This window comes from Lactuca sativa, chromosome 1 (assembly GCF_002870075.4).
Source record: "Lactuca sativa cultivar Salinas chromosome 1, Lsat_Salinas_v11, whole genome shotgun sequence".
In the NCBI taxonomy this organism is placed as follows: domain Eukaryota; kingdom Viridiplantae; phylum Streptophyta; class Magnoliopsida; order Asterales; family Asteraceae; genus Lactuca; species Lactuca sativa.
In genome coordinates, this window is record NC_056623.2 from 162,766,249 (window position 1) to 162,793,894 (window position 27,646).

Sequence of the window (27,646 nt, forward strand, 5' to 3'; positions counted from 1 at the left end):
TTTTAAACCAAATTATCATTGTTAGTGAGTGTACATATATTAAAGTGTATTATCTATTCTGTCATATTTGTTATACGTAGCCTACTTGTTAGCCTAGCTTTTTAGTAAGCCCATTTAACTGTATGCAGCCCATTTATCATGAACCTTGTATTTAAGTGTTGAGTATTTAATTGCAATATGTTATTATGGGAAAATATAGATTATAACATGGTAATTGGTAAGCCAAACCCTAGCCTATCTTGCCGCTGCCGGCGCACACCCAACCCCACCATGTACAATGTTGTTGCTACCAAAACGTTTCAAGATTCAAAGAAAACTCAAAATTGCACCGATAAACGATAGAAGGGGTTAAGAGCATCTACTTTAGAGCATTTACTGAAAATAGATTTGGGTTGAGAAATTTGGAAAGACAATTAGAAATTTGGAAGACAAAGGTAACTTTTTAAAAGTCAGATTCATTCTTCTATAAAATAAGTTTTATAATCAGTAATGACGTTAAATAAAATTATAATAGGTAACAGAAATTTGTAGTACCTAAGGTATTGGTGACAGTTTTTCTAAATGTAGTTACTAGATTTAAATTCTTTTCAAGATCGGTTGTACCACATATCTCTAGGTTTATGTATACATAGAATTATGTATACAATCAAAATGAACCAATTGGTTTGCATTTTAAACAAATCGAGTCAAACAGACCACAAAGTTGAATCTTGACTAACGAGTATAAATTGTTTAATACTATTTACAATCATACATTGTGTCTAGACAACAAGACTTGTTAGTAAATTTATAACAAGAGTAAAGTAGAAGAAAAGTTCATAAATGAAGGGCGTTAGTTTAAATTGGGGAGAAAGCAACGAAAGGTTACAATATAGAGAAATAAACTAATTACGTTGTACACGTTTAGTCCCTGTATTCTTATGTTATCTATTCGCACCTTACACAATTACCTTTAGGAATATTTCATTTATTTAAAGAGAACGTCAATGTTAGCCCCCCTTGCTATTCATGTGTGCTATGAATTACATTCATCATTTGTCACCTTTGTAAGTTACAAAGTTACGTTTCCAAATACATCTTATCCCATCGCATGCTCTCAAATTTATTTTTAAAAGAGTATATACTCATCAATAGATCGCCTCTCTCCCACCGTGCCATCCTACGAGTGAACCTTGAACTTGTGCGTTTGTTTGTGTTTAATTGCATTGATTAAGATATTGACAAAATTGCAAAAATAGTTTATATGGCTTCTCATTTTATGTGCCTAATGTCCAACCGTTTGAAAAACTGCAGATTCGGTCCATTTTAACATGTTTTGTTGTGGTTTTAGTCCCACTACAATTACCTTTAATTGGTTGGTTGTTAATTTTTTATAAATAATAATTTTATACTCATTACCATTTTTGCTGTTTTGTCTTTCTATCAAAATACAATTATACTTTCTTTTTAGTTTTATTGAGTAGTATATATTAATAAATATTATTTTTAATATATAATATTATATATTAATAAATATTACTTATTGGATTATTAAATACTTTTAGTTAAAAAAATTTACTTTTTTTAATAAGATTTTTTATTGAATTATTATATATTAATATATTATTTTATTAGACTATTAATTTCTTTTATTTAATTATTTTTTATCTTCTTTTTTTTTGGAATAATTTTTTTATTAGATTATATATCAATAAATATTATTTTTAACATATAATGTTTATATCATAATAAATATTACATTATTGATTATTAATTTTTTTAGTTAATCTTTTTAATTCTTCTTTTTTTGGATTAATTTTTTTATTAGATTACTAGTTTTAATTTATTATGTTCTTCATATAACAAATATTATTTTATTGGATTATTAAATTATTTTGAATTTATAATATTAGTTATTTTTAATTTTATTAATTCCACCATAAAGTTGCTGAAATATGAAAAAGTGTTGCCTTTTATCAACTCAAATCATTAGGATCACCACCAAACATCTTCATCGGAGGTTTGATGGATACCTCACTAACCTGATCCTCCAAGCGTCAATGATAGCCACATGCGACAACCTCTTCAAAATCCACCGGAATCCTCCATATCGCACATAATGCACAACAAAATCTTGTAAACATTAAAAGTGGTGGCGGTAACCGGGGTGATGTTGGTTATGATGCTGGAGATGCCGCCTATGTGGTTTCTCATTATAAACTACCTACAATGAAAGTGTTTGGCGGTGATGCTGGTGATTTTTGATGATAAGAGGCAGTGATTTTACGTAATCTGGTGACTTTGTGGTGAAACTAATAAAATTGAAAAGAATTAATAGTATATATTAAAATTAAGTTAATAATTAAATAAAATAATATTTATTATGTGAAAAAAATAATAGATTAAAAGTAATAATCTAACAAAAGAAACTTAATCCAAAAAAGTAAAAGAATTTACTAAAAGAAATCAATAATCCATTAATGTAACATTTATTAGGATATAAATATTTTATATTAATTTTTTATTAATATATAATAATCTAATAAAAATTTAATTATACCAACAAAAAATAAATTAAAAAAATAATTAACTAAAAGAAAATAATAATCCAATAAAATAATTTTTACTAATATATAATAATCTAATAAAAAAGAAATTACGAATTTTAACTAAAATTAATTAATAATCCAATAAAATAATATTTATTAATATATAATTATTATATATTAAAAAGAATATGTACTAATATATAATACTTCAATAAAATTTAAAAAATGATATGCATAAATGGTTCTTGTAGTTTGGTAAAAAGTGTCTGAGAGTATAATTATCATTTTAAAAAAATAATAGTCAACCAATTAAAGTTAACAAAAAGGGACCAATGCCATAATAAAAGTTATGGAAAATGATTTAAAAGCCCAACAATGTTTCCATCACATTTAAAAAAATCTCAATCATGTTTTGTCTATTCAAAAATACCCAACGAACTTAACTTTTTGTCAAAAAAGTCCAACAAAGTTCCAAACCGTTCAAAAAATCCCAATTTTGTTTTGTTTAAGTTCATTGTGGTTTTTTTAACAATCAAAACATGATTAGAGTTTTTTAAACGTTTTGGAAATTTCGTTGGTCTAACAAGTCATTTTCCTGATATGGTAATAAGTCACATCATCTATTTCTCTTATTTGACGTTCAGGAAAGTGTAATTTAGTTAGGCTTTTTAGACAAAATGTTAAGTTTGTTGGGTTTTTTTGAACAAACAAAATATGATTGGGGTTTTTTGAACGATTTGGAAGCTTCGTTGGGTTCGTAAGTCATTTTCCCTAAAAGTTATTGGAAAATACCAAATTTGCAACTTTTCATGCGTTTGGATCTTAGCCACATAAAATAAGATATTACAGGGACCATTTTCATAATTTTGTCTTAAGGTATTACATTAAGACAGAAGGCAAGCGGAAACCAAACTAAGTCATTACTTTGTTATGAACTGCAAACTTTTAAAAAAAAACTACATTGGTAAAACTTGGGGTCATAGATTATTAATAATTAACTAGAGAAGCATCCCTCGGGTGAGAAGCCTTCAATGTTTTTTATTTATATTTTTTGGTTGTAGTTACTGCAAACTCAATTAGAGTCATTAATGAGCATGTGTGTAAAAACAATCATCAACAAAGATAACTTTATTTTTAAGAACTCAAGTTTTATTTTATTTATTTTTCTTTAAAAATAAATTTACAATTTTTTGCGAGATACTTCCAGCGAAGCTTAATCTCAGCAACAAAGTTAAGCGGCAAATTAGTCTCTATAAACATAAAATGGGGATAAAATAGCAAGTAGTATGATGATACCTCATCTTAGGATATTATATTATAACATTACATAAACATACTCTATCTTGTCTACTATGATATAACTAACTACCTAATGAAAGAAACAAATGCGGAGTATGTTGATACCTCTTCGGATCCACCAATGAAAGAAACAAATGCGGAGTAAGTTTCCACCATTGAATAAGTTTCCATTCTCTTGCATTCATAGCATCTTAAATTAACTTCAGCTCGTCCTTAAGGAAATGTTCTTTGTAATCCATCTGAATACAAAATCACAAGATCAAAAATTGCATATCATTTTATCCATATAACAATATTTTATAAACACAACTTATGTTTTTGTACCTCTTCCTTGTTTTGTTCATAGTAGCGTTGTCTTCTCTCCGTCACAATATGATTCTCGTCTTCAGTTTTCCTAATCCTCTAAGTCACAAAATCAAAGGACTCTTTAATTGATTTGGAATTCTTTTATTCTTTAGCAATCTTGTTCTTATAATAACTCAGCTGCTGGTTGTCCTCATTCATTTGCGTTAACTGGTACAGAACTCTCTCTTGGAAAGAAACCATCTCAAACTTCAGCTTTGATTAGCCTAAACAACAAATTCCATGTTTAGATTCAAAACACCATAATAGAATTGGAAAAGTAAGTTCAACAATCAACACACCTTCACAATGCTGATTGAAGAAATCGAAATCTCATTTTGTTGCCATGCAGTCGTACAACTGTCGCTTTGTATTATCACAAATTTTAATCCAACTTGGAACTAATCAACAAATAAAATGGGGGTAAAATGATCATTTCATAAGGTTTACCATCTTCTTTTCACTATATACCAAAGAGTAAGAATAAGAGCATCTTATGGATTAACTCTTAATGTTTTACATCATTCATCACTACTAAGGGAAAAAAAACCCCAAGATCATGATTTGTTCACTGTGAAAAAAAATACATACAAAATTTTAATGCTTCAATTAACAAAAAGCATACATGTAAAAGAGGAAAAAATACACAAAAGGTACCTGAAAAACTTGAAAGCAACTCGAGGGTGATCGTGAGGTGAAGCATATAGAGTGATGATGGTGGTGAACAATGAGTTATAGGGTGATGGTGGCAATGAGAAGCCTCGTTTCTAATCAGAAAAAAAAAGATGTGATGAGAAGAAATCGATAAATTATCATAACTCATATTGAACTCATATACCAAGACTCTCAAACATCAGACAAAATATATGATACTTCAGACACATACCTCTGAAAAAATATTGCTTCCCCTACGTCAGATGACCATCCTCCCCTCAAACAAAATCAGATGAGTTTTGTTGCTTACATACAAATATCATATACCTTCTAATGTTCGTATATGTATAATTGGGTCGTTCCAGATAAACCTAAACCTCCTTCAGATTCCCCTTATGAGCTCACTCCTCCCGATCATTCACATCATTCATATATTCAGGCATCTGTACCATAAATCAACAATCAAACAAAAAATTAGGGTTTCAGTAGAGGAGAAGTTACTCAGGAAACTAAAAGTTTTGATGAAGAAAGGAAAAGAAGAGGGAATCACCGAATAAAGAAAAAATGGCAAAGAACGCTTACTCTCCGACATCATCGTTTCCTCGACTGTTAGCCAATTTCTAGAGATATGTTTGTTGCAATACGTGTCGACATCATCTCCGAAAGAAGACAGACAACATGAAATCGAGGATTCAGACTTTCAGAAAGTCAACAACGTTTGGTGAAACCCAAATCAAGTGCCGATTAACCGGAATTTAGAGAGATTGTTAGTGATTGTAAGGCACACTAGTTTCCACCAACAACTGTGGTTAACAGAGTAAACAGATCGGCATGCCGGTGGTGGAGAGGGAGACGAAGACTTTTTTTAAACAAGGATTGACCGAAGTAGCAGGGATTGTTGGCGATTGTAAGACGCTCTGGTTTCCACAGATAACGGTGGATAACATAGAAAGCAGGCTGGCATCCCGGTGGTGGAGAGGGAGATGGTGGCTTCTTTTGAAAGTGGAATGATCGATTGAAGGTGCGGTGTGGAGAAAGCCTAAGATAAGCTGTGTGAAGCATCGGGAAGAAAACCACCGATCGAAAAAGAAAAAGAGAAAAAAAATGATGTTGGTTCAATCGGATTAATTTACTATTCCTAAGGGAACGAAATTAATATATATATATATATATATATATATATATATATATATATATATATATATATATATATATATATATATATATATATATATATATATATATATAATTGTTGGATTCCATTGAGTAACTGCACATGCTCTCATGTTAGAAAACAAAAAATATTGAACGATATACACGTGTTAGATCGTCACTTTATTTGAGACAATTTTTAAGCAAGTCGTAGGGAAACTTCACTCCACATATCTACGAAAAGATAAACCCTTGTAAGGAACCAACCAAACCCAACTTTTTCATATAAATATGATGGTTTGTTAGTCTTAACTATTTTTAAACAAATTAATTAATTAATAGTTTTAATTTGTCTATACCTCCACTCAACAACGATAGCTTCATATGCATAAAATCCTTATAATGACAGGTAAAAGTTGTTAGACTATATCTTAAAATTAATTAATTACTTGCTTCTTATTGAAGTCATAATAGAACATAAAGACGTTCATAAAAACACCCCTTGACAATTCCAAACGTACAAGTCTTATGATACCCCCTCAACCACTTTAAGGAGTAAAATTGTAAACGGGATGAACTATATTTATACATTGACTTTCATTGATTGTGATAAAGTCAGAAGGTGGAGATTGTCAGTTACCCAATAGTCAAAGGACTAAAAATAAAAATTCTATGTAACGCGAAAGAGCGTGGAATGAGATGCCCTAAAATTCAGCTACACCAATGCTATAAATAGAGAGCCTCCCCCGTTAAATACCTCAAACCTGCAGAAGAATACCCCCAGTTTCATGGGCCCTTCCAACGTTTGGTCAGTTTTCTAGTACATTAATTTCTTCATCAAATTTATCGTTGCTTTCTCTCTCTTCCTGTTCGACGAAATCTTGAGAGAGAAAGCTTCGAAATCATGGGAAAACATACAGAAATATTGGATGCATTCCGAATCGTCTGCAGATTTCATTCACAATGCCCTCAGACCGCCAGGAAGTATTATCATCCACCGGCGGAGAACCATTCGCACGGCGGAGACGGCAAACCCGTCGGCCGAAACGGTGGTGCTGATGATGCCAAGGAATCCTGGAATAATGGGGCCATCAATACTTTCGACGTGATTTCTGTATTCTGATTAAAATAAACTCTGTATTCCGATGAAAAAAAAAAGAAAAAAAAAACTAGAATGAAATTGACAAATGTTATCAAATGTTTATGTTTAAGGTTGGTGAATCCCATGATTGTTATAATGAAAATAATATAAATATATTCTTTTGATTCTATTGATTCTTGTTGCTATTCATTTGTCTCTTGTGAATGAATTTTCTAAAATTCTGTGATTGACAAATTCGGAGAACTTTGAATGGTTGAAATGGTTTGTTGTTTATGGTTCAATGTTTCTGGCTGCAATCTACGGGTTAAGATTTCGGTGATGTCTTCTCATCTCTCTTTCTCGGGGTTTGGGTCCCACGAGCCACAAGCCAAATGCACAGAATTCCAAGATTCCGAGATGAATCTTTTATTTATTTTTATTTTTGTACTGAAAACAAGGTGCAGATTCATTACTACTCTAGCAAAGAAGGTAGGAGGTATAAAAGTTGTGGAAATATAAAAAAACAAACTCTTTTTTTTAGAACCACAAAATAATTATATTAAAAGGAAAGCCAAAAAAACGAACAAAGAAGACATATATAAGGGTCAAATAAAAAGTTTTAAAACGTGACAAGCAAAAATCCGAGAAATGATCCAAATATCCCAATTAATGTAAGTTTCACACTATATTTTGACCAAGACTCAGTCTCAAATTAATTATTCACGTTTGATTTTTATGGAAGGGCGAGATACGTTTTGGAAAGCGTGGAAAGCTGAACCCAAGGTACATAGAGCCTTTTGAGATTCTCGCTAGAATCGGCCATGTAGCTTACAAACTCAACTTACCCCACGAGCTAAGTAACATACATCCTACTTTCCATGTCTCAAACTTGAAGAAGTGCCTGTCCGACGAGACTCTCGTCATTCCACTCGACGAGATCGAAGTCAACAAGAGCCTCAACTTCGTGGAAGAGCCTGCGGAGATTATGGACCGGGAAGTAAAACGAACGAAACAAAGCCGCATCCCAATTGTGAAGGTTCGATGGAACGCCAAACGAGGACCGGAGTTCACTTGGGAGCGCGAGGATCAAATGAAACATAAATATCCTCATCTTTTTGCTTAGTCATCACGTAATAGCTTAGTTGTTTGAAACTCTAATTTCGGGACGAAATTCCCCTAACGGGGGGAGAATGTGACAACCCGACACTTTTACACTAAGCAATCGATCCATATATCTATAACTCATTTGAAGTTAGCATCTTTTAATAGTATATTGGGTCCGCGTGAGTGCTTTAGGCTTAGTATATCATAGATATGGACCTTAGGAAGGGTTGGGAAGGGTGTTGCATCGCAAAATCCAGCTAAACACACCACGAGAGGTGTGTGCGGCCGCACACTAGTGTGTGCGGCCAGGCCAGCCGCACACCCAGCAGCAAACCCCCCCCCCCCCCCCCAGCCTCACACTCTACCCTATATAAACTAGAGGACCCCCTTCCATTCATTCTTGGCTGCATCCTTTCTCTTTCTATACTTTCTCTCTCTAGAAAACCACCCAAGAACACCTAGAAGGCCTCCAAAACGTGAACAACACCAACATTTAGCTTGTCATAGAGGTAAAACACTTGAATCTAAGCCTCAAACTCATAATGTTCTTCCTGTTCTTCATCCTATGAAGGATTGCGGCCGCACACCTTCATCAGGTGGCCGCACACACTCATAATACCCTCCAAAGTGAGAGTAAGGCCACAAAAATCGACACATGGGACTCAAACAAGGAGTGTACGGCCGCACACCCCTGTGTACGGCTGCACACTCTAGTGTGCAGCCTCACACATAAGCTTGGCCCTATTCCCCAGCCGCACACTCATCTTTATGGCCATACACACACCCTAACACCCATATTTGGCCTTAAACTTGTATAGATCGTTGAGTATAGAACACAGGACACTTAGTCCTAGTGATTTCTATCCCTTAGAACGATTTCCCATTATGTTTAGTCATGAAACACCCTAGCTCTAACATATATATGTGTTACCATACGATTTATAGGGGCTACTTGCGTATAGAACATCCATTGATTCTCGGCACTAATACGAATCGCATACTCGAACCCTACAATAACAGTGAGTTCATACCCCTTAATGAACCTTTTCAACTGTTTTTACATGTTTTAGGGGGGGGGATACAATTATAATACTACAAGTTTTATTATCAAATCATATTTGATTGATAACTTACCATTTAAAAAGGGACTTTTCTGTACTTTTAGATTCTTGACGATATAAAGTTTTTGTTATTTAATTACCAAATGCATTTCAACATAAAATTGTTATTAAACTGTTTTCGAACTATATTTAAATTACTTTTCTTATAAAAATATATCTACATTAATATATTTATATAAGTAAGACTTGAAGGACTTAGGACCGATAGCTCGCCTTACTCCCTGTTCTTGTTTGATGTGGTCTTAGGGTACCTGTTATCCGTCCGACTGTCGTTGATTTCTTAGTTATATTTCATGTATATTGGTGTTAGATATTAAAGTCTTCATTTTATTCAATCCCTTTGTTATACCACTGGCAGAAACCCTACACTCTAAGTTAACTATAATAGGTATAGTTAAGACTACTACTCGTTACGTCTACTACTATACTCACTATAATGGTTATTATTACAAGTTGATACATGTATAAGAGAACACACTATGAACTATACAAAAGACTGCCATACTACAATACCGAAGAATACACAAATCCAGAGTATAACACACTATCCCTCTATAAGACACACCACTACGCTTACACTATGTGACCAGGGCTTTCCGGAAGGAAGTCACCACTACACGTATAGATCTATACGGGACAGACACTATTACATCCCGACTACTAGCTACAGTCCAAGCCGACTAGGCTCAGGGGTGGCACTACATCACTACACTATGCATGACCGGGAAGGTCATCGGGTTCTCTATTATCACTTCAGTCTGGTCACCTGAAGGGTTATACCTTCAACTTACATATTACACTAAGACTTAAGTCTAAGCTAACATCCCGAAGTAAGTAATTATCTAATACTAATGGAAGTTTGCACCACTACTACTGTTAACAGGCATAAATTTCCCTCACTTGTGTTACTCACTTGAGATTTATTACGGTACTTTTACAACTGAAGGTTTTCAATGATAATACTTACACACAACTCGAAGGATTTAACTTACAAAGTACTTTTCTGGAAAATATAGGATTTTCTAGGGATTTCTACTTGTAAACATAAATTGTAGTTTTTATACCATAAGTTTTTTTTAAACATTGTATACATCAACGACACTAAATTCTTATGAACTCACCAATTTTATGCTGATACTCATTTTCAAAATAACTTGTATCCTCAGGTCAAAGATAGACAGGTACAGGTGCAGCATTTTGGAGAAGATGGAGCATACAGAACCATCTCTTATTTTTGATATACTTTTGGTATCTATTGAAACTTTACAGAACACGCTTGTAATTAAATTCACTATGTAAATGATATGGTTGTTGTCTCTTGTTTTTACTATTATGCAATTGTTATGATACTGTACATGACATCATCCACCCCGGAACGTATTCCGCCGTTATCGGTTTTGGGGTGTGACACAATAGCAGAGAATCGACCCGAGATATAGCTTATGCAACTCAATCAGAATTCCAACCTAATACCAATTCTCGATATCAACCCCGGATAAAACAGAAGATGAAATACCCACAGGAGCATCAAAAGAAATCCTAATGTCCTCCTTCGATCCCAAATGAGAAGAGCTAACCATAAGATCCTCCAAGCCTTGGGCTCCTGATGAGCCCCCAACTTCCATACCATAATCCCGGCCTGAAAGGCGCCGAGATGATCAGCTCAATACCAGCTACTAAGCTGGAACCAAAATCTGAACCCTATTCATGAGTGCTCAACACCATACCGCAAACAACATGCAAAAGATACAAGTATACCCAAGAATCCTCATCCTACAGGCTTCCTAGATTCTCCAAGACTCTTCCCGATTTGAGTATGGATCTTATGCTTTCAGTAGTATGGGCCCAATACTACCTTTCACACCTATCCGTACTTTCCTTGAGAATCCTCCCGAATCCTCTAAGTCACCCTCTCAAATCCATAAATCAAACACTCGCTAACCAGCTCAACGAAACCCACTGAAGCAATCCCTAGGCTTTCCTAGGTTTCCGACCTCACCCTGCCATCAGTTGCTAAAGAACTCCCTATAATGCCAATCACCCACCTCATGTATACAATCACATGAAAAAAAAAGCTTATATAATCCTTCGAGTAACAGATTCGTCCCTACAACATTTGGACTCAGGCAAGAGCTGCAGAATAGGGTCAAATCCATTACTCTGAGATTATTCAACCTTTATCACATGTGACTTGACATATTCATTTAGTAGTTGACTCCCATCACCTGAGAGTTCTACAAAGCACAAAGCAAGAAACATTTGTGTCGTAACACTCCAATCCATAGAATAATTACATGCATCCAATCCCACATGCTACAAATCATACTAGGAGTTCCCACTCACGCTACAGATTGCCTTACGCATACAAATCATCCCTGAACCAACATCCCATGCTTCCTAGACTACCAAGCATCACATATTAGGCCAACCTATCACTGGCTAATCAGAACTAGCATGCAAGTCTACAAGCTCATATAATAAGCCTACAAAGACATATCTCCTAGCATTCTAACATGCAAAAACTAAGCAGATCCTTAGCCCTAACTAGCATGTGATTCCACAGAATTACAGATCAAAGCATAACAGACAACATGTATGGGTATTTTGGGAAAACTTACTTGAGTTCGGTCGGTTGCATGCACCACACCCTTTCTTATCTTAGAAAACTATTTTCTAAAAAAATCTTTTCTTTTGAAAACTTTACCAAATCCTCAGTTTCAGTTCAAACACACCCGAGAGTAGGTCTGAATCCGTCAAACCAAGGCTCTGATACCAACTCGTAACATCCAAAGATATGGTCCCAAAATTTTCATTTTAAAAATAGATAAAATAGTATTTACAACATCATCCATACAACTCAATCCCCAAACCAAGTGTTAAATATCATAAAAATCAGAGTAAAACATAGTATGCAGAATCCAAATGGTGTGTGCAATGCAGTCACCCCGAGCTCTTCCCCTTCCCACAGGGTGTACCTAACACATAAACTGAAATTTGTAAGCACGAAGCTTAGTGAGATCCCCAAGATACCACATACCACGTATACACAATTCATGTACTGGGCCCCCGCCCTCCATCTGGCCTCACCCGGTCTCAAGTCTCACTCGGCCTCAGGTCTCGCCCGACATCAAGCCTTACTCGGCATCAAGCCCCGCTTGGATCACATATTTGTTATTTTCCGGCCTCGCCTATCACTTGGCCTCTCCCACCAAACACATACAAAATATCACATAAAATAAGCATAAAAACTAGCATATGTTCCAATCATCGAGCCTCACCCGTTACACACATTACCATTTAACCATATAATCATATAGACATATAACCATACTAACACATCCCATAATCACAAGGACTAGAGCACACCATACAGTCATCGGGTCCCGCCCAGCATCAAGCCCCGCCTGGTAAGCATAAAATCAGATGCTAATAACTAACATACAACCTACTCATCATGCCCCGCCTGGTATCGGGCCTCGCCCGATAAACATGTCATCATACAAAACATGCAAGAGTCACGCAGACCTTTAGCAACCTAACATATAAATTATGGGCCGACATGGTGCCTTTGACCCGCTAAACCCAGTGAGGAGACTCACCTCGCACTACTGAAGTCCCATGGATAAAACTCTAGCTGTTGGTTGACAGATCCCCGAACTGTCGATCATCAAAACAACACCCAATTAATAATTGCGTTCCAAAGCATAACCATAAATCCATACTTGGGGTGAATAGACCATTTTACCCCCAACCTAGCTTGATCAAAGCCTAAGGCCCAAACTCACATTCTTAAGGCCCAAAAGCCAAACAATCAACCAAGGCCCAATATATGGCCCAATATTCTAGATTGGGCCCAAACCCCTTACATGGACCTTACCCTAAAGGCCATCCAAATTTTCCTAGTCCATACACTTGCTCTTAAATGGCCCATCAAGACTCCAAACATCTAAGCCCGAAAGAAAATCCCAACTCGAAGCCCAAACATAATTACGGTTTTCACATAAAATGACGATTAGGGATAATTAAGAACACTTTACCCATTAAGGACTTAATCCATTAAGTCAATCACTCTACCAGGTCAACCATACAATATGGGTGAGCGTAATTTATAATTCCAATCCAACGGTCCAAAACGCGGGTCCCGATAAGTCCAAACTAAAGTCTCCAAGATTAGGGTTTCCTAAATCCTAATTAGGGTTTCCAACCAAAACACATTCCAATTAGGTCCAGGTTAAGTTTTTAGATTAATTTGGGTTGCACTAGGTCGAGCACCACCCACTGCCACCTCAGGAGGTGGTGGTCAACGGCGGTCTATGGCTGCAGCCACCCGTACATTGCAGCTCGAGGGATAATTCCAATAACCAAACACACATACAAGTTGTACATCCATAACACACACACACTAAAACACAAACATAACCACTTCCTCACGGTAGCTAGTGGCGGCAAAAGAAGGAGGCTTAGCGGCAGTCACCATGGTTAGCTTCCATGGTGGCTCGCTTCACCTCCGGCCAACATAACACCCCCTCCCCACACTTTACAGGTTCTAGCTGCAACACATGCATATACACGACAAGAAACCACAACCCTCAGCCACCAACTAGGCGGATAACAATGCTGGAATTAAGAAAAACAATGACCGAGGCCAACAACGGCATCCATGACGTACACGACGTCACACTCACAGAAAAGAACGAAGGAGAGGAGAGGTAGGTTGCGGTTATCCTTACCGAGAGCTTCCGGTCTCTCACAAAACACACATCGTCGTCCACAACTCATTCTTTGGTCATTGGCGGTTCTCTTGGCTACTCACGCCGTTACCGACAGCGGGGTTGTGGTGGTGGCATTCAACGGCAAGGTAGTAGGTGGCGGCTGAGAAGGCTTCAAAAAATGGTGGCGGTTGGAGAGTGAGATAGGGTTAGGGTTTGTATCATCAAAACGAGAGGGGAGGAGCGCCAGTTTAATCCTGTGCCTTCTTACAAGCTTACATCTTTTTTTTCTAAGTTTGGTCCCTCTCTACAAGATCTTTTTTTAGATTTACTCCCAAACTTACCAAACACCCCATGCCTTCTGAAATCTTTACATATCCACTCTGAAAATTACACGTAACACCAATTATTAAAAAAATATGACATTTTAACTCCTGAAACCAACGCCGTGCTAAATTATTAAGGATTTAGGGTTACAATAAAATAATATGATTTACATATTGGGGTTTAGGGTTTATTATTTATTTACTTATTTCATTTGATTTTAAATGGAATGTTACATGTTCAAACTTCCATCATCTTTTTTTTTGGAACTTATACGCATAACAACACCTTCATTTAGCAAAAACACCCAACCTAACTGCAAACACAAGTTGTCACTGTCAGTCTGGAATCTTACATTTGAGTAACCTGTAACTCGCAACTCTTCTCTGCCACCATATACCAAGAACATATCCTTAGTTCTTCTTCAGGTAATCAAGGATATTCTTTACGGCCATCAAATGACTATCGCCCAAATTTTCTTGATATCGATTCACCATGCTCATATCATATGATATAGCAGGTCTAGTATATGTCATGGCATACATGATTGATCTTATGACAGAAGTACATGGAACTCGGCTTATTAAATCCTATCTTTTTCAGTTCTAGGAGACCGATCCTTACTCAATCTTATGCCATGTTTCATGGGTAGATAACCTTTCTTAGAATCTTGCTATTTGAATCTTTTCAAAATCTTATCTAAGTATGTACTTTGGCTAAGTCCAATTAGACATTTAGATCTGTCTCTATAGATCCTAGTCCCTAATATATAAGTTGCTTCTCCTAGTCCCTTCATAACGAAAAAAATTCTCATGCCAAATTTTGACCCTCTGTAAGGTTGGAATATCATTTCGTATAAGGAGTATGTTATCAACATACAATAGTAGGAAAACCACATTACTCCCACTTGCTTTGATATATATATATATATACAAAACTCATCCTCACATCTAGAAAATCCAAACTCTTTGAACTTCTCATAAGAGTAAAGATTCCAACTACGTGAAACTTATTTGAGTCCATAAATAGACCTATCAAGCTTGCACACTCTATTAGGATAAATAGGCATCCTCTGGCAATTTTCCAAGAAGGAAACTAGTCTTCACATCCATTTTCCATATTTCATAGTCATAAAAGGCTGTTATGGAAAGTAATATTCTAATATATATATAATCTTAGCTACCAATGAGAAGGTTTCCTCATAATCAATTCCTTGAGTCTGAATGTAATCCTTCACAACTAGTCAAGCTTTATATGTGTGCATATTCCCATCCAAGTCAGTCTTCTTCTTGAAGACCTACTTGCACCTACTGGTTTTAATGCCAGTTGTAGGATCAACCATATTCAAAACATGGTTATCATACATGAATTGAATGTCACTTTCCATACTCTCCTTCTGTTTAGCATCTTTAGATCTTGCCATCGCTTCTCGATAGTTGGATGTTTCATCCATTACAATCAGTGTATGATTATTGATTAGTACTTCTCCTTCAGTTTCTATATGGAAACATAAAATTCAATAGGGGACGAACTTTATTGGATCTGTGTAGGGGAGGAGTTGGGCTCCTATTAGCTTCTTTGGACATGACCTCCCTCTTGGGGAAGAAGCACCTTCATGTAACAAACACTTTGTTCTCAGAAGCATTATTAAAAAAATATATCCAAATAACTTTTTAGGATAGCCTATAAAGTAACAATTTTTCGATCTCGGTTCTAGTTTTTCACTTGCCTCGCGACTCACAAAAACATCGCAACCCTGGATTTTCAAATGTGCAAGACTAGGAGGTTTCTCATTCCATATTTCAGATGGTGTCTTAGTGGCCTTCTTAGTTGGTAGGTGGTTTAAGTTATTATCGGTTGTTTCTAGTGCATATCCCCAAAATGTTATTGGAATTTGGAAGCATAACTTGGGTCATCATAGATAAAACCATATCAAGTAGCATTCGATTTCTTCTTTCAATTACTCTAATCAGCATTGAATTCTCTGATTAATCACTTGGATCGCTTACCTATTTTAATCAATTCAATCACTTAAATTAATTAGATCAATCGCTCATATTAATATTTTTCACTCAAATCAATTTCTTGAGTCACTCAATTTAATATTGTCTACTCATATCAATTATCGGATCAATATCATTTACTCAAATCAATAACTCAAGTCGATAATGATATATCTCATATGAGGATTAAGTATCATCACCTCTCAGAGACTCAATCACAAAATATTGTCTACATGTATGTCAAATCGTCTACATGTATATCAAATCGTCTATATGATATAATCATGTAAGTCTTATGATTTCAATGAAAATTCTCATTTTGTAAGATCCGATTACCTCTCATGGATCTTCATGTAAATCATATGATCTCGAGTAAAAATCTTCATTTCTCAAATCCTATTTCATCTATATTCTTTCTCTTTGTCTCTTTTTCTCTTGATCTCTCTCTCCTTCTCTTTTGGTCTCTTTCTATCTCTATCCCAAATCCTTCATCATCCCTCTCTCTCACGAGTTTCAAAATCTCTATCAAAAGTTTTCTACATCTTTGTCTCTTATTTAATATAAATCTTGATCATATTATCTCATTTTAAGAGTTATAGTAACGCTCCATCTCACACTTTCATACTCTATCTAATCTCATGCTCTAACATCTCTTTTAATCTGAGCTCTTTGATTCAGAACTCTTTATTATAACTCTCATATTATCTCAACTTTAAAAGCTATAGAATCACTCTACTTTTATACCCTCGTTTTATATACACTCTTGACTTTATGAATATATTTAAATCTATTTTAACTCATCTTCATCACATATCATGTCATGATAAATTCCTCAATGCCTCTCAATTCATCATCACTAATCATCATATAGTAATCAAATTTTAAATTTGTGTCATGGGAAACTCTCGCCTCGTCGTAGCTACTCAAAGTACATTATCTACAAAATCTTCATAGCTACATCGTGTTGTAATCTCTACCTCACTACGTTGTGATCTCCACCTAGCCACGTCATGATCTCCACCTCGCCACGTCGTGATCTCCGCCTCGCCACGTCATGAGCTTTACACGTGTCACATCGTGATATTACACATCTCACGTCGTGAGCTTCACAAATCAACTATAGCATCATATTTTAATGTTCACGTCATGATCACACATGCTCACGTCGTGAGGGTCAAAGTATATTACCATTTCTTGATCAAGTTGCATCGTATATTTCCAATCACTACGTCGTGTATCTTGAATTGTCGCACCTTGTATTTTATTGTGCATTTCACAGTCATACATCACAAATCACTACAAAGTGCTCCACAAAATTATTTTTTTAAGAGTAACTATTTAGCTATCTCAAAATTCCTTAGGTATCAATTTATTTATCTAACTGAACACACTATATCAAATAAATTATCGTATCTAAATATCACATCATTAAATCGGATCAGTTATCATAATTATCGTAACTCTCTCTACAATGCTCAGCCACATATATTTTGTTTTTATAAAATACATAGAAATATAATTATTTTCCTCAAGGTTCTCTAATATCTAATAGCCAATTAACTCGTAATCATCAAATCAAATCAATTTATCTAACACATTTAACAAATCAATCAAGTATCATCTCAAATCTTAAGGTTTAAGTTTAGGAATCTACTATAAGAACCTAATTCACTTAAACCTCGGCTCTGATACCAACTTGTAATGCCCATATTATTTTTTTTCTACTAAGGTAAACTCACATTTACAAAAACAAATCATGTAAAAGTTTTTCAAATAATCTTGGAATACAATGGCACTCTAGTATACAAGAAGTTATCACAAGGATCATGCTGGCATCAACCATAGGATCGAGCCGGGCATCACAATAAATCTACCTGCAAAACAAATTATCACAAAAATGTAAGCCTCGCGACTTAGTGAATAACAACTACTATACCATAATCATACAAATTAGATAAAGCATAAAATCATACAATTCATGTCAAATATATGAATTTCACATAACTGTCACATATCAAATATAATCATTTCATCAAGGGATCTATCTCTCAGTAATGATCTATCTCTCAAACATTTATCTTATCAATAATCAATACCTCTCTCACATTTAATATCTCGATCCATGACCAATCCATCAAATAAGTTCTATCTTTCAATTAGAGTATACTTATCAATCAAATATCCATAATCTAATCTATAAATAATTATCTATTTCTCAATATCTCAATCAACAATTAAGTATTGTTAATGATAATCAATCATGTAATAACCATCACAATTATCACAACACTAGATGTTAGAGTAGTGTTACTCACCTGGTTAGTCGATAGACTTATTCCAGTCTCAGCTTTGCTCTTCCATTATCTATCAGTTCGTCACATGGTAACACCTATTTATCAAATAACTAGTTCCTCAGAACCTGTCCAGACTCACTAATAATTATACCATGTGACCTCTTATAACAACAATAAGCAAATGTCATAATAGGCTAAGCCCATGTCTAACTCTCTCATATCGGGTATTTCTCGGGTAATAGGGTTTATAACCCTTATCAATCAAACTCAATATCTAATCATGAGATTTTCTCACTAATCTCACCAATAGGCTCTTAATAGCTCCATATAATGAATACTCGTAACCCTTACACGGGTTTAATATATCTAATAATAATCAGATATCATAAATACAATTTATCGGGTAAAAGATACCTCACTGTATCCCACAACTCAACTCTCTATCACCCGTACGCAAGCATAATATCTCTGGTATAGACTCCCGATAACAGATACCAAGCTACATCTCTCCTCACATATGCCAAAATACTCTAAAACGACTCAAAACACTCATATTTATAATTTAGGGATGCTCACGTCGTGAACATATACCTTTCACGTCGTGAGAAGTGCTTAGACCGGTTTCTACCATGTGTCCTGCTCTTTCGATATGTGTTTTTGTCGATTCATGTTGCTCACGTTGTGATACAACATTCCTCACGGTGTAGGAGAAAAGGTTTGACCGTTGAATTGATTTTTGTTGACTTTCTCAATATAGCAGCGTACTTTCATCAAATCTTAAAACGATCATAACTTCCTCATATAGACTCCGTTTTTGATGATGTTTTTATCTACGAAATCTTCTCAAAAAGACCTAAAACATTATTTGATTATCTTTTTATAAATTTTATTTCTAAAAATAAAGCAACTCAAGGCTTTATCTCATTTACTCAACTCATAATATCTATATTTCGTAAAATAACACCTGTTATGAAAATCGGGTGTTACAACAATCGAGTTGCTATTAGTGGTTGTGGTTCGTTAATTAGTTGGATCCACTTGTATTTTACCCTTTGGGTAAGGTTGTAATGAAGAAGGAATGCAGTAAATCTAAGGATGGCTGTGTGTTCTCCTTGGGGGTGTGTAATGTGGTAGTTCGTCTAACATTGTTATGAGGATTTCAGGTGGATTGATTAAGATAGACTAAGAACACTTGGTTCAGATTTTTGGCATGGTTATCGTCTGATTTATTACTTTCGGCTTGGAACATGTGTTCAACTTCCTATCTTATTTTCTGGTCGTGTGTAATCATGGTGCCATCTGGTGTTGCGTCGGTAGCAGTCTAACTGTGGTGGGGTTTCCGTGTTGTGGAGTTCTATGTTTTGGGTTGCGTTAGGCTGGTGTTGTTGGGATGTGGAATGGTTTCCTACAAATTGGTGGGATGATGGTCGTGATTCTTTATTGCCTTGGTTAGATGATGGCAAGATCAGTGTTGAACCATGAGCTTCTCATTCTAATGATTGAATGTTGTCACAATGTATCGTGAGCCAATATGGATTTAGACTAACTAGAGGCGACCTTTGAGTCTTGGTTTGTTATTCTTTTAAGATAATTAGGAGCTAGAGCAGGATGGTGTTTCTATTGGTGGCTCAGTGGCCAACAGATTCAAGTCAGGCATTCATAGGATGTTGACTTGTTGGAAAAGTCACATTTATTTATCGACAGTTCCTTGTTGAGTTTCTTTTTAGTGGATACTTGCTTTTTTGGTGAGAATGATTATTATGTGTGTCTCTATGGTTCTGTTGTAGGTCTCCTAGATTACTGGTCGGATGGATATGCACCCAAAGTGTTATGGGAGTTTAGATGCCATGCGATATTTTTGGATTGACCATGGTTATGCTCGTAGGAGCGGTTGGTTAGTAATGTATTGTTAGGAAATTTAGTGTTTACTTGAGGTCTTTATGGATAATTTCAAGATTAAGGATTGGTTGAAATTTACAATCAAGATGTTTTGAGTATTCGTTCTACATGATTGGTAGCGTCCATAGTCAGGGACTAGGGGTATGAATGATGAATTGATGACTGCCAGTATTTAGATATGGTTTCTGGATTTTATACTGATGGGTTCCCGGTCTTGTAAAGTATATTGATGGAGCTTGTCAGTTTTGATAATTTCTTGGTTTGAGTAGTTTTCGTTGTGAGTTTAGTCTTAAATATGGGAAAGGAGAGGTAGTTGCTGCAATTGAGTTTCTTCAAACGATTGGATTATTTGTTGGAATTGGTTAGGTTCCGAGTGGTCCCAAGATATTACCTTTTAGATGTTTCGTCTATACAGTAAATAGTTTGAGAAAAGCATAAATCATTTCCTTTTAGGGCCTGTTTCTACATTATAGCCAAGGCGGATATCGAGGACGCAATCGGATTCAAGTGATGGGGGGATTGTAACACCTGTTTTCCAAGTATAAGTCTTGTGCTTTGCAATGTTATGATTATGGGATTTTTTGCATCACTAGGGCACGGTCATACCCAACCACAGTGGACACATCGTTAATTAGCATGTCATGGTCAACTCCTTCAAATGGTGTGGTGGCAACTGGGGCTCAAACTCGAGATCCCAGGCCTTTAGCCTTTTATTAAGCAAGGAGTTGGTTAGGGTTTCAGATCATTTCAATATCCTTCCTTCTAGAAGTGAAATCCTAGCCCTTGGTGTGTTCTTGAGAGAGATTTAGCCTTTTGATGAAGTTTTGGTAGAAGAATAAAAGTGTTACGGTGCAAGCAAGCTAAATCCAAAATTGTGGAACCTTTACTTTAATTTTAGACCTTTGTAAGTATCAAATATCATTATTTTCTATAATTCCTAGCATAAATCTAGGATTTGACGGTTATTGTTGGTCTTTTGGTTCCATATATTATGATTATTTGGAGTTGGGAGAACTCCGGTGGATTATGTTTTCTAAGCTTCAAATTCTGGTCCATTTCATGTTAGAAAGATGGATTTGTGTCCCATTTCCAAGCCATGCATGATTTTATGGCCATTTTGAATCATTTTGAGAGTTAGGGTTTGGGTTTTAGTCTTGGCATGATGGTGTAATGGAAAAGTCAGGAACTTTATCGCATCTATTGTGTCCTTTCGTGAGCAAAACGTAGCCAAGGGGTTTGGCCACGGTACGGTGGTCAATGATGGTTGACCATTTATTGTGGACTTTTTAAGCAGTTTAACTTTTGGTTAAACTTTAGTAGAATTGAGTATTTCACTAATGAATGGTCTTGGTTTAGGTCGCGTGGGTTGGTTGTTTTGTTTTTGAGGTTGCTGTTGAGCTTATTTTGAGTAGTGTAAATGAGTCTTCTCACTATGCTATGTAGGATATTAGATTGTCTTTATGACTCTTGCATGTATGTTGGGTGGAACCCATTATATATGTTGGTGGGGGCCGTTATACAGATTTAGGTGGGGCCTGTTATGTGTGTTAGACAGGATCCTTATGCACATTTGGGTGGCACCCATTATGAATGTTGGGTGGGGCTCGTTACATATGGTGGGCGGGACTCGTTATGTATGTTGGGCGGGTCCCATTACATGTATGTTGTATGTGGTATATTTAGGAACCTACTAAGCTTCGTGCTTACAGTTTTAAGTTTAAACATTGCATGTCTTTTTGGTTGTACGGGAAGAGCATAACGTGATTACATCACATTTGTTGTTAAGTTTCCAAGATCTTTTGTGCTATAATATTTATACTATGATTTATTTTTTTAAAACAATTGAATATTTACTTTGACGAAGGAATGGCATGGTTACCTTTGATTTTAAAACGAAAAAAATTAGTTTCAGATTTGGGACGTTAGTCTAAACTAATAGAAACTTCATTATTTAACACAATTATGTGCAGTACCTCGGTTATCGGTGACCAAGTTCAACTCCCCATTCTTTAGTCTTCTACTTCCCTTTAGTCCCTGCAAATCCAATAAAATGTGATTACCACATCCTGTATCAAGAACCCAAGAATTAGAAGTTGACATTCTATGAATTTCCTTCATAAAAATAATTGACGTGCTAGCTCCTTTGGCTTTGTTCTTCTTCATGTCTTCAAGGTACTTTGGGCAACTATGTCTCTAGTGACCTTTCTTTTTTCAGTAAAAGAAAATGGACTCCTTTGGGTGGGTATTGGTGTAACAACCCGAAAATTCGTATCATTGCTTGTAACCCTTTTCGTAACTCATTTCGATAATCCAATCGCCGCTTCCAATTTCGTTTCCAATTTCCATCATTTAATTAAGTCATTAATGTGTATTTTATATTATGACTTAAAGGGTGTCCTAATGCCTTTAGAACTCATTCTAACACCTCATATTAGTTATCGGATCATTTCTAGAATCCACCATATCGGGTTACGACAACTTGGCCGGGTGCGACCAAAAGCCCCGTTTAAAGCCGGTATCGAGTAGAATTTCACCGTGTCCAAATCCCGAACACTATTTAAAGTGTTCTAAGCCTTCATTTGAAGATTTTGCTTCATCTCACAATCATCTCTCTAACCTCTATCCTCAAACAAAATTCAAGGTCCAAAATCATCAAATTTAGGCTCCAAACCACCAAGGAACCTCGCGTGTTATCAAGCCTCGATTCGACACTTAGCATCCGGAACGTTGCATTTTCTCGTTTGGTGAGTTCATACCCCTACTCTTTTTCAAAGGTTTTTCAATGTTTTCAGGGGGGAATACAAGCAAGAGTACAAGAATATCTTGTACTTAAACTCATGATTTCAGTTAAATGGTTTCATAATTTGTACGTTTTTAAGAATTGAAAACCTTTTAACAAACTATTTTAACTTGCTGAGTTGTCGTTCAAATCGATTTTCAATTCTTATTATATAATGTTATGTTGTATACTTCACATTTGATTATTCACACTTATATTGATATAAAACATCAAACATTTGTAATATCTGTAATAAAACACCTAGGCTCGAGTGTAAAAGACAGACATCATTAGAAAACATAAAACATCAGTAATGTCCTTAATAAAACACCTAGGCTCGAGTGTAAAGGACAGCCACCATTAGATAGCATAGAACATTTATGATGTCCTTAATAAAACACCTAGGCTTGAGTGTAAAGGACAGGCACCCTTAGAACTTAGTTAGTCATAGATACTACTTCCTTAGACGAGAAGTAAAGAGTAATCTTAAAGATTGGAGACACTTCCTCTGTAACACTTCCTTGGCACGAGAAAGTGGAGGACTAACCCTATAACCAGAATCTCCAGGAGGGAGAACGTGACTTGAGTGTATAGATCTATACGGGACTGACAATCCCGCACCTGGCTACTAGCTACAGCCGAACCGAAAGGTTCAAGGGTGACGAAAGTCATAAAAAGGATACTGGCCCTGGCCCGAGTCATATCTAGTCTGAGTATGGTTAAGGACTCGCAATCAAGATTATTAACATTTTACACTTAATTATTAGTTTTATGTACGTAATAAAACTAATGTACATTTAATGATAGTTAGACTTTCAGGAGATTTCGTACACACACATTCAGGAAAACATGGGGTTTTCCTGGGGATAACATTGAACATAATCGGAACCGGTAACAGTTCGCACACACAAAATCGGTAACAGTTCACACACACACATGTAGGAAAATATAGGATTTTCCTGAGTAACAGTAGTACGTAACCAGAAAAGTGTAACAAGTTAGATAACTAAACTTAACGATTCACAAGAACAATCATGGTATTCAATCTATATTTTCATGTACATCAAACTATCTTGTATCTAGTTCGGGATGGTAGTCCCATGGTATTCAATCTATATTTTCATGTATATCAAACTATCTTGTATCTAGTACGGGATGTTAGTCCCATGGTTTTCAAACTACTTTCCATCTACAATTCACGTATATCAAAGTATATTATATCTAATTCGGGATAGTAATCCCATGATTCTCAATATATAGTTTTGTGTATTAAACTATACTCTGTGATATTAAATCAGTCTTGTATTTAAGAAAATATGGGATTTTCTTGGACAACCACTTTTTCAGGAAACCAAAGGAACTCGCACATTTTTCACAAAACAAAACCGCTTATGAACTCACCATCTTTATGCTGATTTTCAAACCGCTTGTATTCTCAGGTTCGCATTAGACAGGTACCCGACGATCTCTTTTGGCGAAGGCGGAGTGCGTAGAAGACTCGTCTCATTTTGTTCATATATACTATGTATCACATGTATAACTTTACTTTTGAAACAAATGTAAACATTTCTATATGTAATGTAATGGTTGTCTACTTTGCTTACTATGTGCATTGGATTTGATACTCAATTTGGAGTCAACCCCGGAAATGTTTCCGCCTTCGTTTTTCGGGGTATGACAATTGGGTGGGTAAAAGAAAATGGACTCCTATATCATAGTCGTCTTTTCTCTTAAGACCCTGATCAGAAGATCCAACCTTGGCTTTACCCTTAACATGAGAAACACGTTTCTTCTTATTCGCACCACCATGCCTAATGGCCAAGACATGAGCATTAGGGTTGGAGCTTTTGGTTTTTACCACACTTGCTCTGGCTATTTTCAACATCCAAAGATTCTCCATGAGGGTCTTGTTGAGAATGTTGATATTCACTTCAAGAAAAAAATGATATTACTAGGGAAGGTTGCTATGGAACGTATTTCTGTTGTTATTATGCAATGGATCGTGCTATGGAATGGCGTTCCATAGCTAATTTGCTACCACATTTTCTACGAAGTTAATTTTTGGTAGCAAACACGGGAATTGCTACGGAAACTGTTACCAAATGGAAATCCATTGGTATATTCCTACCCATATATCGATGGGAAAACCATTCATTGCAAACTTGCAAAGAACTTTTTTTTACCAAAATACTTTCTGTTGTAATTCTGCTAAAGAATTAAATATCGTGGTTAACCAGCAACGGGATTTCTCAACGGAATAAAATTCCATAGTTGCTTTGCTATGGAGGTAGAATTGATAGCTATTTACCTACGGAATTGGCTACATAATTTTATTTATGTTGCTTGTTTGCTACGGATAAAAAAGGCCTAGCCAAGTTGTTAGGAATTATTTTTTATTAAAGTAGTTTACCTTATATTGTCATATTTTGGAACTTACTGGCATAAAGCGGGCCTTCCAACACCGGTATTCACAAACACACAAGTAGAAGAAAATAAATTAGGGCAAATCGATGTCGTTATCTTCAAGCAGTAACGTTAGACTATGCAGATGTGGAGATCCAGTTGGAATGTGGACGACATGGACGTGAAAGAATCCTGGTCGAAGGTTTATTGGCTACACAAACTACAATGATGAAGACATAAATTATGGGTTTATTTGTTAGATTGACTCACAACTCCGAACAAGTGGTATAGAGAGAATATGCACGAATTGAGAGCTCAATTCAATGGTGAACAAGTCATTTTAGATGGCCCCTTCGACGCTCTTGTCAATTTTCATGTCGATGAAGCCCCGCTTCATGTTGTTATTCAATATACTAATGGGCATGGTAATGGATGGAATGATAATAGAGGAATTGTCATTATGATCAATGTAATTGGTAAACTATGGTTTGAATGATATGTATTTGAAGTGATAGTGTAATATGTTTCTTTTATGGTTGAAATTTATATATGTATTTACTACTACATGAAAGAAAAAACATTTGTTATTACATACTATAGTTTATCTTGAATAACCTTATATCATTCCAAATTAAAGAATCTGCATTACAACTTAAAAGTGGATTTCAGTGGACATTTAATGAAAATATTGTACATACATATATCTCAAAACACATGTCTCCTCGTAGTAAATGATTGATATCTACCAAAGAATGGGAAAACTACATTGATTCTCTCCAACGACACTAATACATAACATTCCATTTACCAATTTGCATACAAAAACTAAGTATTATCCACTGTAACCATCCTTAAAGAAACAATATAAGATTTACTCAATATCTTCTTCATCATCCTCTTCTTCTTCATTTCTCGATGTACTATACTAATAACTACCCTCGATGTTAGGAATACCATCATTGTTGTCATCATGAAATTCAATTTCTTCGTTAATGTAATTTTCATCATCTAAATCGTTGCTAGACATGTCCTGATCATCTAGTCGCCCGTATTTGTAGTTGGTGTAATGATTTCATTCGATACAACTTCATCCTCTTCGAAAGCAACATCTTTTTGATTATCATTTAAATGTACATTAGTCCAACCACGAGGTTTAACTTTCAATACAGTGAACCAATCAGAGTTGTTTTTTTTCAAACTAGGGAAAGGAAGGTAAGACACCTGAGTGGCTTGCTTACGTGGCTAAAGCAAACAGCTCGAACTTGTAGTATTTCCTTTTGATGTTTATTTCAACCAAGTTATATTGATTTTGAACCTTAACTCCTATTTTAGGTGTTGGATCGCACCAATGGTATTTAAACTAAACTGTGCTTTTCCTTGAGTAACCAGGGTACTCGACTTCTAAAATTTCCACTACCTGACCATAATAGTCACATCCTTGGATACTAATACACAATTAAATATTTATCATTGATTTTTTCGACCATGAGCTTCTGTGTGAAACTTGTAACCATTGACAAAGTATACATTATATAATTTTATTGTCCTTAATGGCATTCTGGAACGGTCAAATGTATACTTGTTCTTTATCATGTTATTACGTGCCTATATGACAAATGGTGAAGCACCTATTATTATAACCATATTTAACAAATAATAAAACTAAAAAAATAATAACACCCACATTGTTTTGAAACCATGCTGCAGAAGTTCTACTCCACTTCAGGTGCAAGCTCATGTTCATCCATATCCTCAAAAAAAATCTGTCAGTTGATCTTCAAATTTACCGTATTACCATTTAAATTACATTTTCAAAGTTACTATGATGTAACTAATAAACAAAAGCATGTTAATGTTATTTGGAGCAATTAAACAACAAATGAATATAGCATCTTAAAAAAGAAAGTATATATTACACTATGTAAGGTTTGATCTCATCTTTGTTAAGGAGTAA

The 27,646-nt window shown here is 35.4% G+C and overlaps 1 long non-coding RNA gene across 1 annotated transcript; it reads right to left on the minus strand.

Moving 5' to 3' along the window:
- Positions 1 to 3,770: 3,770 nt before the first annotated feature.
- Positions 3,771 to 5,249, minus strand: LOC111912646 (uncharacterized). The gene is made up of 5 exons (XR_002857234.3): positions 5,056 to 5,249; positions 4,827 to 4,936; positions 4,472 to 4,570; positions 4,152 to 4,396; positions 3,771 to 4,066 (listed from the first exon to the last, which is right to left on the minus strand). It is a non-coding gene; the product is annotated as an uncharacterized LOC111912646 (long non-coding RNA).
- Positions 5,250 to 27,646: the final 22,397 nt, after the last annotated feature.